The following is a 12,659-nucleotide window of genomic DNA, read 5'->3' as shown; positions in this document are numbered from 1 at the left end:
GGCTAAAAGCAGATACTGGTTTCTCCCATACTCAAGCAAAGGGGATTATAGAAGGCAGTGACTCATTGGGGGTCAGGGGTCACCTTAACCTGTGTCTGCCACACCTGAAAATAATAACATCCTATATTAAAACTCTCATTTTGAATTTCACAACCACTTTCATTGTTATAGTTGAACATATTTACATATACCTACTTAAAAAACACACATTCAAACATATTTACTGTTATGTTAAACTTTATCTATTTGTTCAATAACAATACATTGCTTCCTTTTTGTGGGTATTTTAGTCCATTTACTAGTGTAAGGTGTCTGCAGTATTTCAAAGAAAATGGTCAGAAAAGGGGATTGCATTTTGCTTCCTTTTCGATTTACATACATTTTGCATGTTTTGAAAGACGCTGCAAGAACTGCACTCTCTCACTCTGAAAGCACACAGTATTGAGTTTCGCTTCATCCTTTGCATCCCTGGTGTCATCTTCTACTTTTCTGAATCAGGGTTCACACATTCTACAGCTTTCAGGGATATTTCCATTGTACTGACTCCTTCTTACATTTTTTGTTTGTTTTCTGTTTTATTTAGCACTTAATTAGCAGTGGTTTGGAGTATGACAGAGGCCATTCCATATATGTCTTGGGCAATAAGGGAAATTGCAATGGAATTTTTTTTTTTTCTTTTTCTTTTCTTTTCTTTTTTTTTTTTTGGTGAGGAAGATAGGCCCTGAGCTAACATCCATTGCCAATCTTCCTCTATTTTTGTACCTGGGATGCCACCACAGCATGGCTTGATGAGCGATGTATAGGTCAGTGCCCAGGATCCTAACCCACAATCCCCGGGACACCAAAGCGGAGCATGCAAACTTAACCACTATGCCACGGGGCTGGCCCCTGGAATGGAATTATTTAGTCATAGAGTTATGGGCTGAATTGTCCCCCTGAAAATTCATATGCTAGCACTTCGGAATGTGACTGGATTCAGAGATAGCATCTTTAAAGAGGTAATTAAGTTGCAATGAGGTCATTAGGATGGGTTCTAATCCAATACTACTGGTGTCTTTAGAAGACAAGGAAATAAGGACACAGACATGTACAAAGGGAAAACCATGAAGACACAGGAAGAAGATTACCATTCTACAAGCCAAAGAGACATGCCCTGCCAACACCTCAATCTAGAACTTTCCGACCTCCAAAACTGTGAGAAAATAAAAATTTCTTTGTATAAGCTGCCCAGCCTATGGTACTTTGTTATGGCAGCCCTAGTAAACAAATACACGTAAACATGTGGCTTATATCAATGTTGTATCTTATCAGAACTTGAACCACAAAGCTTTTGACTGGTGAATGAAAGTCTCTCCATCAGTCAATCAGACACAAGAACCATAGCCTCCTGCTGCCCCCATGGCTGCTCAAAGGACCTCTGTCAAAGCTGGGCCGAGGTCGCCTGGTCCCAGCCAGCTGTCTCATTTTTCATCCATCTACACCAGGATGCAGACTGGAGAAGCGAGACGATGCAATACAAATCATCAGAACAACAGCAGCAGCTAAAGCCCCTCCCTATGAATGGCCAATCTCACTCAGTATTTTTAAAAAAAGTTTTTAAAAGTGTCTTCCGTTATGAGTTAAAACTTGGAATCTTACTAAAGTAAGATACAAGAGTCTCCGTACTGTAATGGAGTCAGGTGTCGATGACGCCAGGAAATAAATGTTTGGTTTACTTTTGAACACCACCAGATCCAGGAAGCATGGAAGATTTCATTAGTAATTTGGCTTACGATGTAGGAATAAGATGTAAGGGACAGTTTGGAAAAGAAAAAAAAATAGTAAAACGTTAATATTCTGATGCCAGTGATTATTTCCACTGCCCTCCTGAGAGATGTCATTATTTATATTCTTAATTAAAAGCTGCTTCTCTGGCGGCATTCAAATTCTCATGAGAAATCAAGCGCTGTTTTACTAAAAAGGCATCGAAGCATTCTACTTGCGTGACATATTTTGAGAGGCAGACCATAGTGTCCTTCCTGAATCCCTCTTGATGTGAGTCTGCAGGATGCATCCTTGATCTCGAATGATACTTGAGAGCCCAAAAGATGTACTGAAACTTTCTTCGATTTTACTTAGTCTACTCCTACTCAAGGGTTAGAAGTTAATGAACTCTGAACCCAAACGATAATTTAATCTTTGTATCTTTTCTGCCAAAGGGACCCTGGATCTCAATTCATCCTAGGATTCCTAGATTTTCTGATGAAGGACTAGAAAGAGAAGGACTCTGTTTCTAGAAAGGTAGAGATGAACTATGGATATTTTATATCACAATAAATAGTTTATAAAAATAACATTGACATTTTTATTGTTTGATGTAAATGTATGTATTCCAAAGCTTCACAATCATTCCTTTAGAACCAGCAGGAATATTGAGAAAATTTCTGTGACTCTAAAGTTTCTGTCCACTTGCAATCTCATTTTCTGGTATAGTCAAGTTTCTGAAGATAATAAGGCACGTATGGTTAAAATATGCAACTTTCTAAATCAAAAAGAACAAAATTGAAAGTGCTGTCTTTTCTCATGTGCATTTTTTTTGTAATATCATTAAATGGTAAAATTATTATCAGGAATATATAAAATAAAATGCTGATGGGGATATAACTTTTCCTCTAAATGCCTGTCTAGAACATCTAATTAGGTTTAAAATATAATTTAAACACATCTTAGCAAAAAGCAGATAAATCATTTTTAAGAGTTTACGAGGATGGGAGATAGGCGTGATAGTCCAAAGTATATAATTTATCTCATACATTGTTCTCAACAGACTTTTTACTGAGACAACTAATTTGGAAAATATGTGCTGCTATTTCTTGCCCGTCCTGTCCCAAATGCAGCTGTTGTCTTAACAATTACTTAACTCACAGATTTTGCAGCAACAAAGGCACCTGTCCTTAAGCAACTGAGAAAGTGATCTTTTCAAAATGACTACAAAAACAGTGTAACACACAAAAGCTTTGGAAAGGTAAGTGAATGTAAAATTAAAAAATTATGTTTATGTTCTCACATTTATTTCTTTGATATGGTTTTCATATTTCCCACACCGTATCCCACATAAACAGATGTCGTATTCTTCAATAATATACATTTCAGAAGATTGTTATGAATTTCATATACAGGATGTTGCAACAGTTAAAATATGAATAGCAAAATGTCAGGTAACTTTCTATATTTTTGAGGACATAATTATACATAAAAATGAAAATGAAAAACTCTATTTTTTAGCCACAGGTTACATTTCAATTAAAGTCCAGGGTAAGTGCAGGTTTCTCTCCCCCTAACTCTCTGAAGATGATTTTGTAAGTCTTCATCATAAAATTTCTCTATGGGTTTATACTTCCAGTGGTGAAATTTGGATTAATTGAACAGCAATGAAAGATAAGGTACTGGCTTACTAAAGCAGGCTTCTGGAAAATCCCTTTGCTAATAAAGAACCTGCTGTGACCAAGTTTCAATTGACTTAAAGAACATCCTGCTTAGTCTGCAAATCTCCTCTGTCCCCAAACTTCACAGTTTCTGCTCCATACTTTCATTTTCCCTTGCTAGGTAATCTGCTCTGGGAAAACAATATAAACTTGAAATAAGGGAAGTATTATAAAAATATAACTTCTGAGAACGTGCTATTTACTGTTTTTAATACTTTATACTCTATTTTCAAAATGTTTCATAACTGAATTTTATCAAGTTTATAAAAAAGTACAGAAATCAATTACATGAAAACATGTGCACACTACCCAGTTTCGAGGAATCATATCATCTTCTTCGTATGTATGTATGTATAGATTAAATAAAACAATATGAAAACTCAATTTCCATCTCCATCTGTTTTCCTCAGATGTAATTATTACAAAATTTTTCTATAAGTCAAAATTTATTTAACATCTTTATACTTTCCTCAAGTGAAAAAATACCTGAGCACGTTTTAAGTAACTACCATACACTACCTTATCTTTATTGCTATGGTTTTCTAGAGGTAGTTTTTTATCATTTATTATTTAAACTAAGTAATGTTTATTACTTTTAGAGAATATAGTTAAGTTACTCACATACTTTATCACCTACCAGACTACTCACACTTCAGTCACTCTACTGCTTCCCCCCGACGGACTTGCTTTCTCCCAGAAGGAAATCTTTTCTGTAAACCTAAATTTTAATGAGTACAAATTTTTAGTAATAAGGATCATATCATTTATTTTTTGATATGTTGAGAACATATTGATGAAATCGATATGTTGAAAACCATATTACAGACATACCTCAGAGATATTGTGTGTTTTCTTTCAGACTGCCACAGTAAAGCAAGTATCACAATAGAGTGGGTCACACAAATGTTTTTCGTTTCCCAGTGCACATAAAAGTTATGTTTACACTATACTGTGGTCTCTTAAGTATGCAAGAGCATTATGTCTAAAAGAACAATCTACATACCTTAATTGAAAAATGCTTTATTGCTGAAAAATGCTAACCATCTTCTGAGCTTTGAGCAAGTTGGAATCTTTTTGCTGGTGGAGGGTGGTGCCTCCATGGTGATGGCTGCTGACCTATTCAGTGTGGGGGTTGCCGAAGGCTGGGGTGGCCGTGGCAATTTAAAATAGACAACAATGAAGTTTTCCATTTCGATTGACTCTTCCTTTCACGAACGATTTCTTAGTAGCATGCTACGCTGTTAAAAGCATTTCACCAACAATAGAACTTCTTTCAAAATTGGAATCAACCCTCTCAAACCCTGCCACTACTTTATCAACTAAGTTTATGTGATATTCTAAATCGTTTGTTGTCAACAGTCTCCACAATATTTTCACCAGGAGTGATTCCATTTCAGGAAACCACTTTCTTTGCTCATCCCTAAGAAGCAACTCTCCATTCATTAAAGTTTTATCATGAGATTGCAGCAATTCAGTCACATCTTCAGGCTCCATTTCTAATTCTAGTCCTCTTGCTATTTGCACCACATCTGCAGGTACTTCCTCCATGGCAGTCTTGAACCCCTCAAAGTCATCCATGAGGGTTGGAATCAATTTCTTCCAAACTCCTGTTGGAGTTAGCTTTTGACATGCCTTCCTCACAAAGCTTAATCATTTCTAGCTTTTGATTTAAAGTGCGAGATATGCAACTCTTTCTTTCATTTGAACACTTAGAGGCCCTTGTAGGGTTATTAATTGGCCTAATTTCAATATTTTTAGGCCTCAGGAAATAGGGAGGCCCAAAGAGAGGGAGAGAGATGGGAAAACAGCCAGTCAGTGGAGCAGTCACACACATTTATTGATTAAGTTCTCCATCTTATATGAGCACTGTTTGTGGCACCCCAAAATAATTACAATAGTAACATCAAAGATCACTGATCACAGATCACCAAAACAAACATAACAATACTGAAAAAGCTTGAAATATTTCAAGAATTACCAAACGTGACACAGAGACATGAAGTGAGCAAATGCTTTTGGAAAAATGGTGGCAATAGACTTGATGGATTCAGGGCTGCCACAAACCTTCAATTTGTAAAACACACAGTATCTATGAAGCCCAATAAAGCAAGGTATACCTGCATGTTTAAAATATATGTTCACAATCTAACATAACAACATAAAAGTATGCACACATGTTTTAGTGTACCATATTTAATAACCTGTCAAGTATTCAAAATATTAGAAAAAATATCTGGTTTCAAACAGATATACATTATTAATTAAAAAATAAAAGCCACATGTATATAGTTACCTACTTATTCATCCATCTAAGTGTAGAATTTAAATCAGTGTGTTAGTAGTGCTAATCTTTATGTAGAGGAGTTACAGATTGGTTTTATTTTGTGTGGTGTGTGTGTGCTTAACTGTGTGCATGTGTGTGTTTGTGTGTTTAGAATTAAGTTATAGGTTGTATTTTAAGTTCTTTAATTTATATATAATTCTGGTTTGATTATTTTGTTAATTTAAGGCAAGAATTATATTGAAAACATTAAATTTTTGTTAAAAAACACTATTTCATATGTAAATTAAATTCTGTAATTCATATTTGTTTATATATTTGGTCACAATAAAAAACCTGTACTCATAAATAGGCTACTACTAATTATTAAATAAAATTATTTTTCAATAGAGTTATAGGATTGGTAGCTGAATTACTAAATAAAGGTTTCAATATTATTTTGTGAAAAATGTATTTATTAATTAGAATTACTCTTTCAAAATTTATTTGTAAAAAGATTCTAATTTAACATAAAAAATTTTATAAATTTTCATTCTAGGAAAATTATTAAGGTAATTAAAGAAAACAGCATAGTAAATCTCCTACGTCAGAAATCTTTGTACATTGTTGGCATCACAATAAATGTGATTTCCACCTTCTTTGTGAGGACTGCTTGATATCATTTATCTGAACATTTGAAAATAATTTACTTACATACTAAACAGTTAAATAAATGTTTAGTCTTAGGAGAGAGCCAATTCACACAAAATAGAGTAATTTTTATTAAAATGTGTTTGGCAAGGGGTGCTCGAGTGAGACATTAGCAAAATTAATCTGATAGCGAATATTCTTTTCTTTTTCTGTAACTTCCCCCAAGGTTCCAGGATTGACAAGCTATTCTCACCTATTACACGTTATATCTGACTGTCTGAATATCACTTGCTAAATGGTAGATTTCACAAGTTTTATTGCTCGCCAGTGTCATGTCTTCCAGAACCCAAATCTGAGTTAGCACCTGGTGCAGAGTCCACTCCTTGCTCTATGCCGTGGTGATTGAGCACGGATACACTTGCCAAGGCGGTTAGTGTCCCAAGGGTGCCAGAGCAAACACAGAACATTCTTTATCCATTTCTCCTCTCATTGCTTTTGCTTCAAATCCTATTTGCTGATTTTTCTGACACAACTACATTTGGCTGATATTAGTAAAGAAATGGCATGTAGCCATAAAAAAATGAGCGCAATTCTATTCTGCCTTGATCATCATCAATCAATTTGTCATTTCAATCTTGATGGCTTATCCCTCAACCCAACGTAATGTTGTAAAGAGGAGAAAAATTCATTGTATGACCATGGCATAGAGAAAGAATTGCTGTGAAAGTCACATTTTGATAAGTAAGCTTAAACTTGTTTCCTTATCAAAATAGGAAAGTTGCAGTATCTACAAAATGCCCACTTTTATGATATAAATGAAATACTGCTAACAATGATAATCTAGAAGATAATTTGCTCTTGAATTTATCTATTCCATCTCTGTTTATATTATAAGATCTAGTTCTTGCTAACTCATTGTCATAAAGATAAACATAAACGAAAGTGCATTTAGCACCAAACACAAGTGAATAATAGAGGTGAAGGTGTCACAAAACTTTAAAAAGCTAGAGGCATACCTGTTTTTGTAATTCACGCTAAATGGAAAAAATACTCGACTTTAAATCTTTATACACTGAGCATAGTTAATATATAAATATTAGTATAAGTAAATATAGTGGAATTAAGAGGAAATATGGGTTTAATCACAGGCTTAACAAATACTAGTTTTGTTTTTTGACATTTTGAAGTTCAAACATTACATGAAAAAATGCACTTCATTTGGTTCCCCAGGTGGACAAAGCCCCTCAGCTTCCATCTTTAAAAAGAGAAGGTAATATGACATGAATGTGGTCATTTTTAATTTATACACATATGGAATGTGCTAAGTTCAATTTAAAGAGGAAAAAGCAAAACACATAATAACGGCAGTAAAAAATAACTATAAATGAAGAAATAAAAACAAAAAAATCAAAGAACAAGCAAACAATAAAGATAACTATCATATACATGTGGGTTGATTTATCATATATGTTTTTATGTTTATATACTATGTATCTATTTATAATATTTTGCAGGCCTACTGTATGTAAAGAATTGGATAGTTCAGTAGGGAGACCAGAGTTACGAAGAATAATACTTTTTAAAGCGAGGTTCATTTGCAACATGTCATAAAGGAAAACAATTTAGTGTTCTGAGACCAAGTGTTCTGCGAATCACCGAGTCGTACTCCAGTAGAATTTGGTTGTCCTGCCTACTGCTGCACATCTTCCAGAAATGTAATTTGACTAAATTACTCCCTTAATTAAAAAATAAATAACAAGAAACCAAAAAGGATTTGAGGATTGTACTCAGAGTATATAACCTACACACACACACACACGCACACCAATCAAATGTCCTTTTACCTAACAAGATAATCTAACATAAGCATGTTCCAAACATACAATTTTTTTCAATGAGTGAGTTTTTGGAGAGGGTTGTTCTTGGTCTCAGATTGAATTTTGAAATTAAATAGTGTTCTGTCTTGATTCCAGACTCCTAATTCAATCATCAAGATAAATGACTAATTATGAGTTAGTTGTTGTGGTCTGAACATAAGTGATTAGCTTCCTTTCCAGTTTTAGGAATTTGTAAATACAGTGAGATATTTTTAACCACTGCCGAATTAATCCATTAGTACAAGTCCCTGTGGCTTCAGGTGATAGCTAGAAAATAATGGTGTTTGTTGGCTCTTTGCAAAAGATTTGCATGACTTGGAGAATTTACAGCTAACTGTTTTACTCTGTGTATTGATTATAATTTTCAATTTTCTAAGATACAAACTATGAAGACATGTTGACTCTGGCGTGATCTAAAGGATGAAAAGAAATGGTGTCTACATCTGATTTTTCAATATGCCATGACATGAAATAACCCCAGATCCAATAGTGTAAGGCTCCAGGTGGTTGCAATAAAAGCTACAGTTGTCAGACTTTCATAGTTGCTTTCAGACATTTCAGGCTCCTCATTCTTGAGTTGAAGTATATACTTATGTTTGTATCCCTAGTACCTGATATATTGCTTTTTACCAACTAAATATCTAGGAAATATAGACTCCTGACTAAATATCCAGTGAATACAGACTGAATGGTTCTGAAAGTAAGGAAGAAGCATGGTTACAGTTGTTTTTCTGAACCATTGTTTCTTCTTACCTTGATATTTTGTTTGGACAAATGGGTGACTCCATTACCAATTAACCCACAGTCCTGCTTTTCTATTCTAGCACTTCAGGCTAAGTAGCTGCGTGTGTTTCAAATAAGAGTGCAACTCAGTGTTGTTACCTGCAGTTGTGGGGAACTATCAGGAGAAAGAAAGCATAAAACTTCCTTTACTTTGAATATGGGAGATATAAAGAAGGCTCCTTCTTATAGCCTGATCCTAGTAATAAATAAAATAGAAAAAGATAGAACAAAAAAGATATTATTGAACGATACCTTACAGCAAGAAGCTCAGTGTCCAGTGCTGTAAATAAAAATTTGAAAGCTGTCTATTATTGGGTTTGATGATAGTTGTGATAGTAGATGTTATAAACGGAAATTTTGAGGAGGAAATTATTTGTGTCCAAATGACAGCAACAATCATGTAAAAGCAATGTCATTAATTCATGTTTGGCTGAAAATATCTATTATTAACCCTCCACGTTAAAAATATAATTCTCCTTTCTAGACAATCCTAAGCCAAAGTATACACTTACTTTTCTGTAATATTTTGAAAATATTATCCCATTGTCTCATAACTTTCATTACGGCTTTTAGAAATCAGTAGTTATTTAACAATTGTTCATTATAGGTAATACATCTTTTCTTTCTTGCTATTTTTACTACGTTTTTCTTTTACTTTTGAATTCTATATTTTCACTGTAATTTGCTAAGTAAGTTATTTCTTTTTTAACTATTCTGGCTGGAATGTTTTGGTGCTTCTTTAGCTAAGGATTCATAATTTTCATCATTTTTATAAACATAGCCAATATCTTCAGGAACATGTCTTGCTCTCATGTCTTCTCTTTTTTCTTGTTGGAATAAAAATAAACTAAAAATTTTAAAGAGAAAGAAGCAAAAAACTATTATTTACACGTAGGTCAATTTATTTTATGTACGTTGTTATGCTTACACATTGTGCAAATATTTACTGCTTTGTGGAGGTCTACTATATGTAAGGAATTGGACATGTAGAAAGGAGATGAAAGTTGCCAAGAATAATGCATTTATTTGAATCACAGTTCTTTTGCAATAAGTCAGGCATGTTGACTCAATGTTGATTCTGTCGCCCACTATCTCCCTTTAATAACTTTTTAAAATATCTTCCATCTCTGACTTATCTGGTCTGCATTTTTGGTAATTTTTCAGTTCCATATTCCAATCTATAAATTCTTTATTCATATATTTCTAATCTACTGTAAAATCTATCCTTCAGGTATTGCAAAAATAAATTTGCTTTACACTTCCGTATCGGTCTTTATCTTTGCATATTCTTGAAATGAAATATGAAAATCTTACTGAGGGTCCTTTCATTGATCTTTAGAGAGAGACAAATTCAAATTGCCTTTATAACTGAGTATTATAATTAGTCACCTTGTCAGACAGTGTTGATTACCTGCCCAATATATATCTTCTCTTCTTTTTAATAAAACATTAATTTATTTAACATATATATGATAAGAGTGTTCCTCTAGTGTGAGTGATTTAGGACAGATTAAGTTATTGCCTTCATGGAACCACATTGTAGTGGAGGTGATAGAAGATAAGTGTTTTCAAGAAAAAAATTATCTTATAAGATGGCAGAAAGTTGTATGAGATTTCTTAGGAAGGTGAACAAAATAACCACTGAAGGTATGATATTTGAAAGAGATAAAATTCAGTGAGGGAGCGAGCATGTGGATATCTGGTAGAACAATCTTCCAAGCATAAGGAATGTGATGAGGGGCACTCTGATGAGTCTAAGAAACTGGGCACAGTATATGCATTTTAGATAAAGCCATGGGACTGCATGAGAACCCAACTTAATGGCTGCAAAAAAAGAAAAAAATAAGCTAGATCTGAATTCTGGGAAGCTCCAAATTCAGATTACTTTTCCTTTCAGTTTCTCTTGCTCATATTTTGTTAAATTTATTCCTAAATATTTTATATATTAGGAAATATTGCAAATAGAATTATTTAAAATTTCTACAAGTTGATAGCTGATATAAAAATACAATTTGTTTTAAGATTAACTTTGTCCCTAATATTTTTCTAAAATCTTTTAACTCTAATAGCTTTTTTTGAGGATTACTGAAGATTTTCTAAACAAACACTCATGTTATCTGTAAACTGAGGCAATTTTATGTCTTTCTTCCTGAACTTTATGCCTTTTATTTCTTTTTCTTGCCTTCTTCCACTGGAGAGGACCTGTAGTATTATATTGAATAGAGGTAGTGAGAGTGGCTGTTTTTACCTTGTTATTAATCTTATCAGGGAAGTGTTTAATATTTCATCATTGAGTACAAAGTTATCTGAAAGTTTTATATAGATGCTCCTTATTAGATCAAGAAAGTTCCCTTCTATCCCAAGTTTATTGAGGTTTTTTTTTTGTGAGCTAACATCCATTTCTAATCCTCCTATTTTTGCTGAGGAAGACTGGCCCTGGGCAAACATCCATGCTCATCTTCCTCTACTTCATATGAGATGCCACTACAGCATGGCTTGATAAGCAGTGCATAAGTCTGTGCCCGGGATCTGAACCTGCGAACCCTGGGACACTGAAGTGGAGCACACAAACTTAACCACTCCGCCACCATGCCAACCCTTGGGTTTTTGTTTTTTGTTTTTAACTTTTATATTTGTTGTTGTTTATCCAATGAACATTTGATTTTTTCAGATGAAAAACATACACTTTTTCTTCTTTGGTCTTTTCATTAATTGAATTACATTGTTTTATTTTTGAATGTTAAAATATCCTTGCTTTCCTAAGATAAATCTAAATTGGTTATGGCATATAATCCATGTAACATATTATTGAATTCTATTGCCTAATATTTTATTTAGAATTTGTGAGTTTATGATCAGACGACGTCTGTCTATTTCAAGAGTTTAGCTAAGCTATTCCATGGTTTTGCTGCCTTAGCATCAATTTTGTGTGGCCAAGTGGCCTGTGGGGGCCTTAAACTGACACTGGCCCCCTCATGCAAGCACATGCCCTAGATAACAGCCCCCAGAGTCATAAGCAAAGGTAAGTTCCTGCTATGACTTCTCACCAGCCCTTGTGATCCACAGTCTCCCCTGCCTCCCAGCGACTTCCTTTGTGTGCCCCTTAGATAAGACTCCTGTGGAGCTCACCAAAACCTTACCCTTTTTGGTTTGAATTGACCAATTCAGCCTTAACTCAGGAAACCCAAAGCATTCTACCCATGGATCCTCATAAGTCATGGGCCCCAGGTCCTACCTCTCTCTGTCAGCACTCTGCCTTGACTTCCCCGTGTGGATCCTCAAGGTATGCTGTGCACTTCCTCCAGGACCTGTGAGGAATCAACTTCTCTATTTTAATTTCTCTTGTGGTCCTTCGTTGAACCATGCTCACCATTTGGCACCCTGTGTTCCACTTAATGAAAGTTAATTTAACCAAGTCCTAATAGTCTGTAGTTGCCTTTTCTTGAAATGTCTTTGGTTTCTGTGTCACAGTAGTGCTGGCTTCATAAAATGAGCTGGGAAATATTCTCTCTACTTTTCTTTCTGGAAATGTATGTGTAGAATTTGTGCTATTTCTTCTGAAAAGTTTAGGTATTTACTAGGAGCCATCCAGGCCTAGAGTTTTATTTTCAGTAAGGTTTTTAA

The sequence above is a fragment of the Ceratotherium simum genome, chromosome 14 (genome assembly GCF_057802395.1).
Source record: "Ceratotherium simum simum isolate JZ-2026a chromosome 14, ASM5780239v1, whole genome shotgun sequence".
Classification (NCBI taxonomy): domain Eukaryota; kingdom Metazoa; phylum Chordata; class Mammalia; order Perissodactyla; family Rhinocerotidae; genus Ceratotherium; species Ceratotherium simum.
The sequence above is the reverse complement of the archived record's forward strand: the minus strand, read 5'-3'. Positions refer to the sequence as shown.